Below are 18,370 nucleotides of genomic sequence, written 5' to 3'. Positions count from 1 at the left end.
GATCAGAAGCTGAGTCTACTGCACGCGAGGGTGAGCCACAGAATCTCTACTCAACTAAACTCGGCCAGTTCATATACTGCGGCGCTAGCAGTTCTCGAAAAAATGTATGTAAGGCCCATTTATGAAGTTTACGCTCGCCATGTGTTCACGACTCGCCGTCAGCGGCCTACGGAATCACTCGCCGAATTCCTGAGTGAACTTAATAATTTGTACAATGACTGTAATTACCAAGCGGTTACCGCGGCTGAACACAGGGAACTTGCTGTACGCGATGTTTTTGTAGCGGGCCTCAGGTCTAACTATGTGCGCCAACGACTGCTGGAAAAGGGGGCCCAGGACATAGAAACGACTGTGGAAGCTGCTACCATGATGGAGGTCTCCTTCCGCAGCCTTAACTCGTTCTCCGTGGACCCCGCGACCCAATCATGGGTCCCCGACCAGCGACTCCCCCAGGCCTGTGCTACGCGGCCGCCCAGCCACCATGCTGCCCCAGCCACTATGCTGCTCCAGCCACCATGCTGCCCCAGCCACTATGCTGCCCCAGCCAGCCACTATGCTGCCCCAGCCACTATGCTGCTCCAGCCACTATGCTGCTCCAGCCACTATGCTGCTCCAGCCACTATGCTGCTCCAGCCTGCCATTTCTGCGGCCAGAACCAGCACCCGCGGCAGCACTGCCCGGCCCGCAGCGCGACCTGCAGCAGCTGTGGGCGGAAAGGCCATTACGCAAGACTGTGCCTTGCTAAAAGGGTCCCAGCTTCCAACTCCCCAGCGACTCGCAGTAATCGCTCCCCTCACTCGCAGCCCCGCGGGGCCCGAAATGCTGCGGTCTATTCCCCGACTCCGCCCCCTCCAGCCACGTGCGATCCATGGGGGCCGCCATCTTGGAAAACCTCCACCACGCGGCCGGCCACGTGCGACTCATGGGGGCCGCCATCTTGGACGCCATCTTCCTCGCCGCCCGCCACATGCGACTCATGGGGGCCGCCATCTTGGACGCCATCTTCCTCGCCGCCCGCCACGTGCGACTCATGGGGGCCGCCATCATGGACGCCATCTTCCTCGCCGCCCGCCACGTGCCCGATCGGCATCTCCTCGCTCGTACAACTCAGCGGAGGAATTCGAATTAAACTATGAACTCAGAGGGCAGTCATCACGGGGCCACTCCAGCACAGCTGATCGAGCCACCGACCACCCGCAACTCAGCACGGTCACCCTGGACCAATCACGACCAAAGAATCTACGAAACTCGATGGCAGAGGTCCATATCAACGGGTACAAAATGCCATGCCTCTTCGACTCCGGGAGCACAGAGAGCTTCATGCATCCAGACCTGGTAAGACGCTGTTCGCTCCCCGTTTTTCCCGCGCAGCAAACTATCTCGCTCACTTCAGGCTCCCACTCGGTCCAGATCCAGGGGCGCACCGCCGCGACACTCACAATCCGAGGCGCTAGTTACTCGAAATTCAAACTCTTCGTTTTGCCCGAACTCTGCGTGCCACTCTTATTAGGCCTAGACTTCCAATGCAACCTCAAGAGCCTCATCCTCAGCTTCGGAGGGCCCCTGCCCCCACCCACGATCTGCAGCCTCGCTACGCTGCGAATTCCCCCCCCCCCTCTTTGCCAATCTCACTAAGGACTGTAAACCCGTAGCCACTCGTAGCAGGCGGTATAGCCTGCAGGATAGGGTATTTGTCAGAGCAAAGGTCCGACGGCTGCTCAGTGAGGGGGTTATAGAGGCCAGCAATAGTCCCTGGAGAGCTCAGGTGGTGGTCGTCAAGACCGGGGAAAAATTCCGTATGGTGGTCGACTACAGTCAGACTATAAATAGATTTACGCTCCTCGACGCGTATCCCCTCCCCAGGATTGCAGACATGGTAAACCAGATCGCCCAGTACCGGCTCTTTTCCACGGTGGATCTGAAGTCTGCATACCACCAGCTCCCAATCCGCCCGGAGGACCGCCACTACACGGCATTCGAGGCCGATGGCCGCCTCTTCCATTTACTCCGGGTCCCTTTCGGCATCACTAATGGGGTCTCGGTGTTCCAACGAGCAATGGACCGAATGGTGGACCAGTACGGACTGCGGGCCATGTTTCCGTACTTGGACAATGTCACCATCTGCGGCTATGACCAGCAGGACCACGGCGCCAACCTCCACCGTTTTCTCCAGACGGCACAGAAATTGAACCTCACGTACAACAAGGAGAAATGCGTTTTCCGCACAACCAGACTAGCCATCCTTGGCTATGTCGTGGAAAACGGAGTCCTGGGAGTCTTAGAATCCCTCCCCCTCATTGTCCCAAGGCCCTCAAACGGTGCTTGGGATTTTTTTCCTACTACGCCCAGTGGGTCCCTCAATATGCAGACAAAGCCCGCCCACTTTTTAGGACCACACGATTTCCCCTGTCAGCTGAGGCAAGTCAGGCCTTCGACGGCATCAAGGAGGACATCGCCAAAGCGGCCATGCGGGCGGTGGATGAATCCACCCCATTTCAGGTAGAGAGCGATGCCTCAGAGGTAGCTCTTGCAGCCACGTTATATCAGGCAGGGAGACCAGTTGCATTTTTCTCCCGTACCCTCTCCGCTTCAGAACTCCGACACTCCTCAGTCGAAAAGGAAGCACAAGCCATTGTGGAGGCTATTCGTCACTGGAGGCACTACCTCGCAGGTAGGAGGTTCACCCTCATCACCGACCAAAGATCGGTTGCCTCCATGTTCGACAACTCGCAAAGGGGCAAAATAAAAAGCAATAAAATTCTGAGGTGGATGATCGAACTCTCCACCTACAATTACGATATCAAATATCGACCCGGGAAGCTCAACGAGCCTCCGGATGCCCTATCCCGCGGGACATGCGCCAGCGCGCAGATCGACCGATTAAAAAGCATCCACAATGACCTCTGCCACCCGGGGGTCACCCGGCTCGCCCACTACATCAGAGCCCGAAACCTGCCTTTCTCCAACGAGGAGGTAAAAGTGGTCACCAGGGATTGCCCGATCTGTGCGGAGTGCAAACCGCACTTCTATAGACCAGACAGGGCCCACCTGGTCAAGGCTTCTAGGCCCTTTGAACGCCTCGCGATTGATTTCAAAGGGCCACTCCCCTCAACTAACAAGAACACTAACCAGAGGCTCCTGTAGGAAGGGGTCATAGAGGCTAGCAACAGTCCCTGGCGAGCACAAGTGCTGGTGGTTAAGACCGGGGAGAAAAACCGTATGGTCATCGATTACAGTCAGACCATCAACAGGTTTACGCAGCTGGAAGCGTATCCTCTCCCCCGTATCTCCGACCTGGTTAACAGGATCGCGCAGTACAAAGTATTTTCCACGGTGGACCTTAAGTCTGCCTCCCACCAGCTCCCCATCCGCATGAGTGACTGAAAGTACACTGCGTTCGAAGCGGATGGGCGACTCTACCACTTTTTAAGGATTCCCTTTGGTGTCACGAATGGGGTCTCGGTCTTCCCAAGGGAGATGGACCGAATGGTTGACCAATACGATTTACGAGACACCTTCCCGTATCTCGACAATGTCACCATCTGCGGCCATGACCAGCAGGACCACGACACCAAATTCCTCCGAACCACAAAACTCCTTAACCTCACGTATAATAAGGATAAATGCGTGTTTAGCACCGACCGTCTAGCCATCCTCGGCTACGTAGTGCGTAACGGAGTGATAGGCCCCGACCCCGAACGCATGCGCCCCCTTATGGAACTCCCCCTTCCCAACTCCCTCAAACGCTGTCTGGGTTTCTTTTCTTATTACGCCCAGTGGGTCCCGAACTACGCCGACAAAGCCCGCCCACTCATCCAGTCCACCTCCTTTCCCCTGTCAATGGAGGCCCGCCAGGCCTTTAGCCGCATCAAAGCGGATATCGCAAAGGCCACGAGGCGTGCTATCGACGAGTCCTTCCCATTCCAGGTCGAGAGCGACGCAGCCGATGTAGTTCTGGCGGCCACCCTCAACCAAGCGGGCAGACCCGTGGCCTTTTTCTCCCGGACACTCCACGCTTCCGAAAACCGCCATTCCTCGTTGGAAAAGGAGGCACAGGCCATTGTCGAAGCTGTGTGACATTGGAGGCACTATCTGGCCAGCAGGAGGTTTACCCTCCTCACAGACCAACGGTCAGTAGCCTTCATGTTCGATAATGCACAGAGGGGCAAGATCAAGAACGACAAGATCTTGCGGTGGCGGATCGAGTTGTCCACGTACAACTACGATATCTTGTATCGTCCTGGGAAGCTCAACGAGCCTCCTGATGCCCTGTCCCGCGGTACCTGCACCAACAAACAGGTGAACCGCCTCTGCACCCTCCACGCGGATCTCTGCCATCCAGGGGTAACCCGTTTCTTTCACTTCATTAAGACCCGCAACCTGCCCAACTCCATCGAGGAGGTCAGGACTGTAACCAGGGATTGCCACATTTGTGCGGAGTGCAAGCCGCACTTCTACCGCCCCGAGCAGGCGCATCTGATAAAGGCTTCTCGCCCTTTCGAACGTCTTAGTATGGACTTCAAGGGTCCCCTCCCCTCCAACACATACTTCTTAAATGTGATTGACGAGTACTCCCGCTTCCCGTTCGCCATCCCCTGTCCCGACATGACCACTTCAACTATCATCAAGGTCTGGAAGACCGTCCTCCTGGCCCTACGGTCCAGATGTCTCCCAGTCTCCCACTGTCAAGAGGTTCTCCCAGACGCACTCCACTCGATTCGGTCTCTCCTCTGCACTGCCATGAATCAAACACCTCATGAACGTCATCCTGTTTTCCCCAGGAAGTCTTCCTCTGGGACCCCACCCCCGACCTGGCTGGCCACCCCCGGGCCCATCCTGCTCCGGAAGCATGTGCAGGTGCACAAGTCTGACCCGTTGGTTGAAAGAGTCCAGTTACTCCACGTGAACCCGTAGTACACGTACATGGAGTATCCCGATGGACGACAGGACACGGTCTCCCTTCGGGACGTGGCACCCGCCGGCGTGCGGCCACACCCCCCAACGCCAACACCCTCCCCCCAGTTCCGACTGCCCCCCCGGCGCCCCCGCGACCCAGCGCACAGGAACCACTCCCCCCGGCTCGGCTACCACCAGCTCTGACCAGGGGTATGGACACAGGACCGCGACCACAGCTCCCGGAGTCATGGACGGCCACCGATCCAACGTCACCGGCGCCGCTGCGCAGGTCCGGCAGGACACCGAAGGCACCCATCCGGCTGATCCAGTCAATTTGATGGACCTTATGGACCTTTTTTTCATGTTCTGCATATGTTCCTTGCCTGTGTTTTTTTTTGTTTTGTTCTCATTATTATTACGATGGTTATTCTTGTTTTTCCCTTGTACACTGTATACAGCATGGTTTTCTTACACGCTCGTCGCGGGCCAGTGGGCATGAGTTACCTCGGTACTACCCGAGAAGGTCTCTAGTCATACTACCAGTTTTACAGCCCCCCCCCCCCCACCGTCTCTCCCGCCACTCCTTCCCACACCCCACGATTCTTTCTCAACAAGGGGTGAATGTGGTAGTATGGCTAGAGAGATCATATTACCAAACAACCAAGCTGCCATTGGTACAGCAGCCTCGCTGCCCACTGGCCCAGGCAAGTCATGTGCCTCTCTGCCAATTGGTTGTGGCTGGTCATGTGATTCCTCGCCAATTGGCTGAGAGGTTGGTAGCTCCGCCTACAAGGCGGGGTACAAGAGCTCGTGTTGGCTGCCAGTCGGCCTTTCTCTGTACGACCACAGCCGGGCTCACATCTAGCGTATTAAAGCCTATTGTTTGGATCTTCACTACGACTCGAAGCCAATTGACAGTACATCACAGTAAAGCTCCCTCTACACTGTCCCCATCAAACACTCCCAGGACAGGTACAGCACGGGGTTAGATACGGAGTAAAGCTCCCTCCACACTGTCCCCATCAAACACTCCCAGGACAGGTACAGCACGGGGTTAGATACGAGTAAAGCTCCCTCTACACTGTCCCCATCAAACACTCCCAGGACAGGTACAGCACGGGGTTAGATACAGAGTAAAGCTCCCTCTACACTGTCCCCATCAAACACTCCCAGGACAGGTACAGCACGGGGTTAGATACAGAGTAAAGCTCCCTCTACACTGTCCCCATCAAACACTCCCAGGACAGGTACAGCACGGGGTTAGATACAGAGTAAAGCTCCCTCTAGCACTGTCCCCATCAAACTCTCCCAGGACAGGTACAGCACCGGGTTAGATACAGAGTAAAGCTTCCTCTACACTGTCCCCATCAAACACTCCCAGGACAGGTACTGCATGGGGTTAGATACAGGGTAAAGCTCCCTCTACACTGTCCCCATCAAACACTCCCAGGACAGGTACAGCACGGGTTAGATACAGAGTAAAGCTCCCTCTACACTGTCCCCATCAAACACTCCCAGGACAGGTACAGCACGGGTTAGATACAGATTAAAGCTCCTCTACCCTGTCCCCATCAAACACTCCCAGGACAGGTACAGCACGGGGTTAGATACAGAGTAAAGCTCCCTCTACACTGTCCCCATCAACCACTCCCAGGACAGGTACAGCACGGGGTTAGATACACAGTAAAGCTCCCTCTACACTATCCCCATCAAACATTCCCATGGCAGGTACAGCACGGGGTTAGATACAGGGTAAAGCTCTCTCCAGACTGTCCCCATCAAACACTCCCAGGACAGGTACAGCACGGGGTTAGATACAGAGTAAAGCTCCCTCTACACTGTCCCCATCAACCACTCCCAGGACAGGTACAGCACGGGGTTAGATACACAGTAAAGCTCCCTCTACACTGTCCCAATCAGACACTCCCAGGACAGGTACAACACCCGATTAGATACAGAGTAAAGCTCCCACTACACTGTCCCCATCAAACTCTCCCAGGACAGGTACAGCACGGGGTTAGATACAGAGTAAAGCTCCCTCAACACTGTCCCCATCAGACACTCCCAGGACAGGTACAGCACGGGGTTAGATACAGAGTAAAGCTCCCCCTACACTGTCCCCATCAAACACGCCCAGGACAGGTACAGCACAGGGTTAGATACAGAGTAAAGCTCCCTCTACACTGTCCCCATCAGACACTCCCAGGACAGGTACAGCACGGGATTAGATACAGAGTAAAGCTCCCTCTACACTGTCCGCATCAAACCCTCCCAGGACAGGTACAGCACAGGGTTAGATACAGAGTAAAGCTCCCTCTACACTGTCCCCATCAAACACTCCCAGGACAGGTACAGCACGGGGTTAGATACAGACTAAAGCTCCCTCTACACTGTCCCCATCAAGTACTCCCAGGACAGGTACAGCACGGGGTTAGATACAGAGCAAAGCTCCCTCTACACTGTCCCCATCAAACACAGCCAGGACAGGTACAGCACAAGGTTAGATACAGGGTATAGCTCTCTCTACACTGTCCCCATCAAACTCTCCCAGGACAGGTACAGCACAGGGTTAGATACAGAGTAAAGCTCCTTCTGCACTTTCCCCATCAAACTCTCCCAGGACAGGTACAACTCGGGATTAGATACAGAGTAAAGCTCCCTCTACACTGTCCCCATCAGACACTCCCAGGACAGGTACAGCACGGGGTTAGATACAGAGTAAAGCTCCCTCTACACTGTCCCCGTCAAACACTCCCAGGACAGGTACAGCACGGGGTTAGATACAGAGTAAAGCTCCCTCTACACTGTCCCCGTCAAACACTCACAGGACGGGTACAGCACTGGGTTAGATACATAGTTAAGCTCCCTCTACACTGTCCCCATCAAACACTTCCAGGACAGATACAGCTCGGGGTTAGATACAGAGTAAAGCTCACTCTACACTGTCCCCATCAAGTACTCCCAGGACAGGTACAGCACGAGGTTAGATACAGTGTAAAGCTCTCTCTAGACTGTCCCCATCAAACTCTCCCAGGACAGGTACAGCACGGGGTTAGATACAGAGTAAAGCTCCCTCTACACTGTCCCCATCAGACACTCCCAGGACAGGTACAACTCGGGATTAGATACAGGGTAAAGCTCCTTCTACACTGTCCCCACCAAACACTCTCAGGACAGGTACAGCACAGGGTTAGATACAGAGTAAAGCTCCCTCTACACTGTCCCCATCAAACACTTCCAGGACAGGTACAGCACGGGGTTAGATACAGAGTAAAGCTCCCTCGACACTGTCCCCATCAGACACTCCCAGGACAGGTACAGCACAGGGTTAGATACAGAGTAAAGCTCCCTCTACACTGTCCCCATCAAACACTCCCAAGACAGGTACAGCACGGGGTTAGATACAGAGTAAAGCTCCCTCTACACTGTCCCCGTCAAACACTCCCAGGACGGGTACAGCACTGGGTTAGATACATAGTTAAGCTCCCTGTACACTGTCCCCATCAAACACTTCCAGGACAGATACAGCTCGGGGTTAGATACAGAGTAAAGCTCACTCTACACTGTCCCCATCAAGTACTCCCAGGACAGGTACAGCACGAGGTTAGATACAGTGTAAAGCTCTCTCTAGACTGTCCCCATCAAACTCTCCCAGGACAGGTACAGCACGGGGTTAGATACAGAGTAAAGCTCCCTCTACACTGTCCCCATCAGACACTCCCAGGACAGGTACAACTCGGGATTAGATACAGGGTAAAGCTCCCTCTACACTGTCCCCATCAAACACTTCCAGGACAGGTACAGCACGGGGTTAGATACAGAGTAAAGCTCCCTCGACACTGTCCCCATCAGACACTCCCAGGACAGGTACAGCACAGGGTTAGATACAGAGTAAAGCTCCCTCTACACTGTCCCCATCAAACACTCCCAAGACAGGTACAGCACGGAGTTAGATACAGAGTAAAGCTCTGTCTACACTGTCCCCATCAGACACTCCCAGGACAGGTACAACACGGGATTAGATATAGAGTAAAGCTCCCTCTACACTGTCCCCATCAAACACTCCCAGGACAGGTACAACACGGGGTTAGATACAGAGTAAAGCTCCCTCTACACTGTCCCCATCAAACCCTCCCAGGACAGGTACAGCACAGGGTTAGATACAGAGTAAAGCTCCCTCTACACTGTCCCCATCAAACAGTCCCAGGACAGGTACAGCACAGGGTTAGATACAGAGTAAAGCTCTCTTTACACTGTCCCCATCAAACAGTCCCAGGACAGGTACAGCACAGGGTTAGATACAGAGTAAAGCTCCCTGTACATTGTCCCCATCAAACACTCCCAGGACAGGTACAGCATGGAGTTAGATCAAAATCCGATTGATGTGAATTCTGCCTGTTTTCTTCTCCACACTGAGTTGGTGCTCTCCCAGAATAGTTACTGTTGACTCAAACAACAGCCTCTCGATCTGATGTGATCTCACCCACCCTGACAGTTAAATACATTCATACATTGAACAAGACATTGATCTACAATAGAATCAATCTCATCTCCCTCCCAATGTGGTTAGTATCACAGCGGTTGTTGGTGCGTTTCACCTGTTACTCTCTCCCTGTCGACACTTTATGATCTGATCGTCTCCCTGTGTGCTACATTCCGCAGTCGAATAGCTGAAACATAAACTGGATTTCCGAATGTTGATGTGGGATTTGTGCTCAGTGTTGCTGGGCTGGAAGTGGGTGTTTGCCAGGCCCCAGAATAAATGTCAGCAACAACAGACACCTCAACCTGCTGCCCTCCTCCCCTCTGAATTTCCCATCTCTGTCACTGCCTCTCTCCCTGTGCCTCTCCCTCCCTCTGTTTGTCCCTCTCTCTCTGACTCTTTCTGTCCCTCGACGATTTCTGATGATGTCACTCTCTCAGGATGCTCCCCCTTGTGGTCGAATTGACCCTACTTCTTTATTTTGCACTCTCTCCATCCTTGTCTCTGTCTCTGTCTCTTTAGCCCTCCCTCAGTCTATTTCTCTCTCTCTCTCCTCCTCTTTCTCCGTCTCTGTCTCGCCATCCTTCTCTTCATCTCTCCCTCTATCTCTCGCCATCTCTCGCTATTTCTGTCCGTCTTGGCCTTCTGTCACTCCTCCCTCTCTCCATACCTCTTCTCCCTCCCCCTCTCCATCTCTCGCTCTTTCTGTACCTCTTCTCCTTCATTCACTCCATCCCGTCCTCTATCCCTCTCCTCCAATCTCAGGAGTGCAGGACAAGGCTATTTGTTATACTGAGTCTGCACCGACCCTCTGAAAGAGCACCCTAACTAGGTCCACACCCCTGCCCTATCTCTGGAACCCCACCTAACCTTTGGACACTTAGGCGCAATTGACCATGGCCAATTCACTTAACCTGCACATCTTGGACTGTGGAAGGAAACTGGAGCACCCGGAGGAAACCCACGAAGACACGGGGGAAAGTGCCGAATCCACCCAGAGAGTAACCCGAGGCTGGAATCGAACCCAGGTCCTTGGCGTGGTGAGGCAGCAGCGCTAACTATTCCACCAGTATGCCACCCCATCCCTCTTTGGTTCTGTTCCTGATCCAGTCACCCAGCCACCTGGGCAAAAGACCCGGAGATCCGAGTACGAACCCACCCACGGTGACTTGGGATAAATTAAATTGAGTTTGTGAAATGGAACTTGGAGCCCCTTTGATATAATGCTGTCTCTGATAAATCCAATCTCAAATCTACGAGGCATTTACTCCTCTGCAGAACGGGGCGAGTGTGTGAAGCTGGACGGAGGGGCAGAATGTATTTAATTTTTTTCACCTGACCTTCAGCCAGCCTGCCTGGAGAGGCCGAATGCTCGAACTGATGGAAGAAATACTTCTTTATCAACTGTGTCCCATTCAACGTTGTTGGGCTGGAATAAGACGATCAAAATCAACGTTCCCATTGGATGGAAGTCGAGGAATTGCCAACTAGATTGATGAGACTTCAGTGGGATGGGCCTCAGGGCTGCGTTAGTAACTCCTCCAGATATCTGACTCTGAAAGAGGACTTCACACGATGAAACATTCCTGCAGGGGACAGAAAAGGGAGGTGGACAGCAATCTGGTCACATTCAGTCCCCGCGGTTTAAAGAAAATGTTTATTGTTTGATGGGGAGGAGAGGGGGTTGCGCATTCAAGAGACGTCTCCGACGAGGCAATGGCCCAAACAGTGCAGTTACCATGTCCAGCTCCCACTGCAACCACCCCCGCCAGTCCCTATATAACCTCCCATGATCTAACCGCCTCCCCAACGAGTGGTCACATGGGTGTCGATTAGTACACCTTTTTAACGTGAAGCTGGAGGAATGGCTGCTGTGGTGATCCGAGGAGGTAAGTGGCCATCTTCACTCCCAGGCAATGAGCCTGGGGGCACTGGGGTTGCTGCCCTGGTGCTCGGGGAATTGACCCCATTGGCGGGGGGGGGTCCTCATTCGGGAGGGGGGCCTGGGCTGCCATCTGTAAGAGGAGGGGCACTTCTGGACTGGGGGGCTGTTGGTAAGTGCCAGAGCGTCTATGGGTCTACCAGCCATCCCAGGAGCGTCTGAACACATAACTGGGGCAACCCCAGTTCCTGCCTGTCTGTCCAACCGACTTCCACTGCCTGTGGAGCCCTCTAGCCACGTGGCTGATGGCTATTGTTATGGGCCAGGGTTTAGAGAACTCCAAAGTGTATCATGGAGATCACCTGACCCACGACTTTCACTAGATTGTGGTATGGGGAGCACACGGCCCACTCTGCAGGTTTGGTGCAGCAGAAATGGAAAAGTATTTGTTAAAGCAAAAATCAATTCAAATATAATCCCCAAAGACTACAACACTCTAAGTAATCCTTAAACTTTCCTTTTCACATCCATAAGACAAAAACACTTTTTCCAGAAGCACATCAGGTTTAAATTCTCTACCGAGAGCTGTTATCACAATGAATTCAACAAATTATCGAGAGATAGTCTTTAGATGGCTGGAGATCATATTACACCTTCTTTGGCTGGCTGCAGCTCCAACACTAAAACAAAACTAAAAAACACCGACACACCCAAGCATTTCTTGAAAGCGAAAGTAAAAAAGCAGAGCCAGAACTCAGCTCCACCCACACGCTGACATCACTGCAGCCACTTGAGCAGACAAACATTTCTTAAAGTGAAATTCCCATGACACCTCCCCCAAAAGAAAAAAAAATAAACCATCAACTTCAAGATGGTTTGATTTTTCACCTTTTCACTATCCTTTAAGAAATGCAAACAGTAAATATACTTTTTCGTTTCAAAAAACAACACACACAATTAGGTATAATAACATAGTCCATTTTAGTCCTTCCTCCACCGAACCGGCTTCTCGTCATCACATTCGAGACAAAGCATCGGTTATCACGTTTTCCCGTCCTGCCACATGTATTATTTTATTTTTTTTAAATAATTTTTATTGAGAAATTTTGATTTTATACAACAATAACGCACCTTAGTAAAATACCGAAAATAACAATAATATTAACAATCATATACATTCGCCCCATCCCCATGAACAACCCAGCATTTTAACAACAACGCAAATTAACACACTATAAAGTTACAGAATAAACACAACAATAATGCATCCCCCCCCCCCCCCCCCCCCCCCCCCCCCCCGGGTTGCTGCTGCTATTGACCCAGTTACCTATCTCTGAGCCAGGAAGTCCAGAAAAGGCTGCCACCGTTTATAGAACCCTTGTGTTGATCCTCTCAGGGCAAATTTGACCTTTTCCAATTTTATAAATCCCGCCATGTCACTGATCCAGGTCTCCACGCTTGGGGGCCTCGCATCCTTCCACTGTAGCAGAATCCTTCGACGGGCTACTAGGGACGCAAAGGCCAGGACCCCGGCCTCTTTCGCCTCCTGCACTCCCGGCTCCACCCCAACCCCAAAAATCGCGAGTCCCCACCCTGGCTTGACCCTGGATCCAACCACCCTCGACACCGTCCCCGCCACCCCCTTCCAGAATTCTTCCAGTGCTGGGCATGCCCAGAACATATGGGCGTGGTTCGCAGGACTCCCCGAACATCTGGTGCACCTGTCCTCACCCCCGAAGAACCTACTCATCCTAGTCCCGGACATGTGGGCCCGGTGCAGCACCTTAAATTGGATGAGACTAAGCCTCGCACATGAGGAGGAAGAGTTGACTCTCTCCAAGGCCTCCGCCCAAGTCCCGTCCTCTATCTGCTCCCCGAGTTCCTCCTCCCATTTAGCCTTCAGCTCCTCCACTGACGACTCCTCCACCTCCTGCATTACCTTATAGATGTCAGACACCTTCCCCTCTCCTACCCACACCCCCGAAAGCACTCTGTCCATTGTCCCCTGCGAGGGCAGCAAAGGGAATCCCTCTACCTGTCGCCTAGCAAACGCCTTTACCTGCAAGTATCTGAACATGTTCCCCTGGGGAAGGCCAAATTTATCTTCCAGTTCCCCCAGGCCCGCAAACCTCCCGCCAATAAACAGGTCCCTCAATTTGCTGATGCCCGCCCTTTGCCATCCCCTGAATCCCCCATCCGTGTTCCCCGGGATGAACCGATGGTTGCCACCCAGTGGAGCCTCCATCGAGCCCCCTGTTTCCCCCCAATGCCGTCTCCACTGTCCCCAGATTCTTAGGGTCGCCGCCACCACCGGGCTCGTGGTAACCCTCTTGGGGGAGAGCGGCAACGGTGCCGTTACCATGGCACCCAGGCTCGTACCTCTACATGACGCCATCTCCATTCTTTTCCACGCCGCCCCTCCCCCCTCCATCACCCATTTACGCACCATTGACACATTGGCTGCCCAATAGTACCCCAGAAGGTTGGGCAGCGCCAGCCCGCCTCTATCCCTTCCTCGCTCCAGGAACACCCTCCTCACTCTCGGAGTCCCATGTGCCCACACAAAGCTCAGAATACTGCCGGTCACTCTCCTAAAGAAGGCCCTGGGAATAAATATGGGCAGGCACTGAAAAAGGAACAAGAACCTCGGAAGCACTGTCATTTTGATGGACTGCACCCTCCCCGCCAACTACAATGGCAGCATGTCCCACCTCCTGAACTCCTCCTCCATCTGATCTACCAGTCTGGTAAAGTTATGCTTGTGGAGAGTCCCCCAGTCCCTGGCTACTTGCACCCCCAGGTACCTAAAGCTCTCCCCTGCCCTCCTAAGCGGGAGCCTACCAATTCCTTCCTCCTGGTCTCCAGGGTGCACCACAAACACCTCGCTCTTGCCTAAGTTTAATTTATAACCTGAGAAGGTCCCAAACTCGGCTAGTAACTCCATCACTCCCGGCATCCCTCCCACCGGGTCCGTCACATACAGTAACAGGTCGTCGGCATACAACGACACCCTATGTTCCTCTCCACATCGCACCAAGCCTCTCCACCTCTCTGAATCTCTCAATGCCATCGCCAGCGGCTCGATTGCCAGTGCAAACAACAAGGGGGACAAGGGGCAACCCTCCCTGGTCCCTCGGTAAAGCCGGAAGTACTCCGACCTCCTCCTATTCGTGGCCACGCACGCCATCGGGGCCTCATATAGCAGCCTTACCCATCTAATGAACCCTTCACGAAATCCAAACCTCCCCAACACCTCCCATAGGTACCCCCACTCCACTCTATCGAAGGCCTTCTCCGCATCCAGTGCCACCACTATCTCTGCCTCCCCCTCAATCGCCGGCATCATAATGACATTCAGCAATCTCCGCACATTCGTGTTCAGCTGCCTTCCCTTCACAAAACCTGTCTGGTCCTCATGCACAACTCCTGGCACACAGTCCTCTATCCTGGTGGCCAGGATTTTTGCCAGCACCTTAGCATCCACGTTGAGGAGAGATATGGGCCTGTATGAACCACACTGCTGGGGGTCCTTGTCCTTCTTTAAAATTAACGAGATCAGTGCCCGTGACATCGTCGGGGGCAAAGTCCCCCCTTCCCACGCTTCGTTGAGTGTCCGCACCAGCAAGGGGCCCACTAGGTCCACGATCTTTTTATAAAATTCCACCGGGAACCCATCCGGCCCCGGTGCCTTCCCTGACTGCATCTGCCCGATCCCCTTAACTAGCTCCTCCAGCTCAATCGGCGCACCCAGCCCCTCCACCTTCTCCTCCTGCACCTTCGGGAAAGAAAGCCCGTCGAGGAACCTCTTCATTCCCCTCCTCTCCCCCGTTGGCTCCGACCGGTACAGTTCCCCGTAAAAGTCCTTGAAGACCTCATTCACCTCTACCCCCTTCCGCACCACATTCCCACTCTTGTCTCTCACTCCAGCAATCTCCTTAGCCGCATCCCGCTTACGGAGCTGATGAGCCAGCATCCTACTCGCCTTTTCACCATGTTCGTACACTGCCCCTTGTGCCTTCCTCCACTGTGCCTCCGCCTTTCTAGTGGTCAGCAAATCAAATTTAGCCTGCAGGCTGCGCCTCTCCCCCAACAGTCCCTCCTCTGGTGCCTCTGCATACCTCCTGTCTACCTCCAGCATCTTTCCCACCAGTCTATCCCTCTCACTCCTCTCGCTCCTCTCCCTGTGTGCCCGAATGGATATCAGCTCCCCACGAATCACTGCCTTCAGGGCTTCCCAGACCACCCCCACCTGAACCTCCCCCGTATCATTCACCTCAAGGTACCCCTCAATACTTGCCCGGACCCTCCTACACACCTCCTCCTCCGCCAACAACCCCACATCCAACCGCCACAATGGACGTTGGTCTCGCACCTCCCCCATCTCCAACTCTATCCAATGCGGAGCGTGGTCGGAGATTGCAATGGCCGAATACTCGGCCTCCTCCACTCTCGGAATCAGTCCCCTACTCACCACGAAGAAATCTATCCGAGAGTAGACCCTATGTACGTGGGAGAAGAAAGAGTACTCACGTGCCCTCGGCCTCACAAACCTCCATGGATCCACTCCACCCATCTGATCCATAAACCCTCTCAGTACCTTGGCCGCCGCCGGCCTCCTACCCGTCCTAGAGCTAGACCGATCCAGTGAAGGATCCAACACCGTATTAAAGTCCCCCCCTATGATCAGACCTCCCGCCTCCAGATCCGGGATCCGTCCCAACATACGCCTCATAAAGCCCGCATCATCCCAATTTGGGGCATACACACTAGCCAGTACCACCTTCTCTCCTTGCAGCCTGCCCCTAACCATCACATACCTACCCCCCTTATCCGCCACCACCTCCGATGCCTCAAACAACACATTTTTCCCCACCAGAATCGCCACTCCCCGGTTCCTCACATCCAACCTAGAGTGGAAAACCTGCCCCACCCACCCCTTCCTCAGACGGACCTGGTCCGCCACCCTCAGGTGGGTCTCCTGAAGCATTGCCACAACCGCCTTTAGCCCCTTCAGGTGAGCCAGTACCCTTGACCGCTTCACCGGCCCATTCAACCCTCTCACATTCCAGGTGACCAACCGGATCAGAGGGCGTCCCGCCCCCCTCCCCCGTCGGCTAGCCATAGCCCGTCGACTGCCCGCCCCAGGCCAGCATCCCCTGCTCGACCCCGTCCCCATAGCGACAACACCTCACCTCTGTCCCCCCAGCCCCCACCAGCTCCTTCCTGACCATACCAGCAGCAACCCGGTATTCCCCTTTCCCCCCCTCCCTTCCCCCCCAGGCTAGGAACCCTCCCAGCCGCGAACCGTCCTCCATTGTACTTCCGTGGGTCAGCTAACTTCTGCTGACCCCGGAAACTCCCGCCAATAGCCCGACCCCTCCCGAAGTGGGATCATCCCCCATCCTATCCCTCCTCCTGGCACCGCTCCAGCGCGGGGAAGAACCAGTTAAGGCCCCACCTCCCCCGTCACCGTCTCCGTCCCCCAGCCCGCAGTGCGGGAAACCAGAGGAAAGCCCGCGCTTTCGCCCTGCCCCACCACACCCTTCTGACGCAGCTCCCAAATATCAGCCCCCCTCCATACCCCCACTCCGACATAGAATACAACATACCCCCCCGACCCTCCCCGCAAGATACACAGCCCAAACAATGCCCCAAGCACAAAAACAAAAACATAGCAGAACAACCCCTCCGTAAATAACCATATCAAAATTGCAAAAGTACTAAAACAAGACGAAAAAAACCGAAGAAAAAGAGAACACAGCAACAGCCGAATCCAGCACTAATATCTTACAGCCGACCTCGCAACCCCCAACCCCTAGTTCAAGTCCAGTTTCTCCGTCCACACGAAGGCCCATGCCTCCTCCGGGGAATCGAAATAATGGTGCCGATCCGAATAAGTTACCCACAGGCGCGCGGGCTGCAACATTCCGAACTTTATCTTTTTTCTATACAGCACCTCTTTCGTCCAATTAAATCTGGACCGCCGCTTAGCCACCTCCGCACTCCAGTCCTGGTAGATCCGTACTACCCCATTCTCCCAATTGCTGCTCTTCACCTTCTTGGCCCAGCGCAGCACGCAGTCCCGATCACTGAACCGGTGGAACCTCACCAGCACCGCACGCGGGGGTTCATTCTCCTTAGGCCTCCTGGCCAGTACTCTGTGTGCTCCCTCCAGCTCCAGGGGCAGATGGAGAGACCCGGCCCCCACTAGCGAATTCAGCATTACAGCCACATAGGCTGTCAGGTCCGATCCCTCTAGCCCCTCCGCAAGGCCCAAGATCCGCAGGTTTTTCCGCCTCATGCGGTGATCCAGCTCCTCGAAGCGTTCCTGCCACTTCTTGTGGAGTGCTTCGTGCCCCTCCACCTTACTCACGAGGACCACGGCCTCCTCCTCTCGTTCAATGGCCTGCGTCTGCAACTTCTTGATGGCAGCACCCTGGGTGGACTGAATCTCTGACAGCCTTCTGTTTGTTTCCTGCAGAGAGCTCAGTACTTCATCCTTGAATTCTTTAAAGCAGCTCAGGAGATCAGTTTGTTGTTCCTGGGCCCAGAGTCTCCATTCCTCTGGAGCTCTGTCGGCGGCCATCTTGGATCCCTTCCCCCGTTTTTTCTGAGGAGCTGCTGCTGTTTTTTCCACCTTTCCACTCCGAGTTCGAGTCATGGACTGCAGGGAAAGTCGTTCAGCACACCTTCCGCCACCGGGAGACGTCGAAAAATTTCCGTTTTGGGCTCTCAAAAGAGCCGAAAAATCTCTTTAAAATGGGAGCTCCCACATGTGTGGCTTACTGCTGCATAACTGCCACTGGAAGTCCCACATGTATTATTTTTAAATGAAATGGTTGTAACAATAAACTCCAGCGAAACAGTCTTGCATTGTTAGGAAGGAATCACTCCAAAAACGTCAAAGGATTATGATCAGTATTGATAATTGTGTCAGATGGATTGCTGGTCACATAAATTTGAAAATGTTGCAAAGCCCCAAGCTCAAAGTATCCTTCTCAGTCGTTGAATACGTCTTCTGGTGAGAATTCAATTTCTTCGAAAAATAACCGATAGGCCGCTCTAGCCCTTCATCGTCATCTTGTAGAAGCACCGCACCTACACCCACA

At 53.9% G+C, this 18,370-nt stretch overlaps 1 protein-coding gene across 5 annotated transcripts in view; it reads right to left on the bottom strand.

Moving 5' to 3' along the window:
• LOC119955134 (CD209 antigen-like protein C) overlaps positions 1-18,370 on the bottom strand; it is a 266,963-nt gene that overhangs the window by 226,695 nt on the left and 21,898 nt on the right. For 3 of the 5 annotated variants that reach the window (XM_038781044.1, XM_038781047.1, XM_038781048.1), the window contains one exon: positions 10,715-10,965. The gene's annotated coding sequence lies outside the window, so the exon portion shown is untranslated. Of the gene's footprint in view, positions 1-9,494; positions 9,779-10,714; positions 10,966-18,370 lie in introns of those variants that run through there. The other 2 variants (XM_038781046.1, XM_038781043.1) reach the window with 2 other exon arrangements.

Source organism: Scyliorhinus canicula, chromosome 20, assembly GCF_902713615.1.
Source record: "Scyliorhinus canicula chromosome 20, sScyCan1.1, whole genome shotgun sequence".
Classification (NCBI taxonomy): Eukaryota; Metazoa; Chordata; class Chondrichthyes; order Carcharhiniformes; family Scyliorhinidae; genus Scyliorhinus; species Scyliorhinus canicula.
Note: the sequence above shows the minus strand (reverse complement) of the source record. Positions and strands in the feature narration are given on the sequence as shown.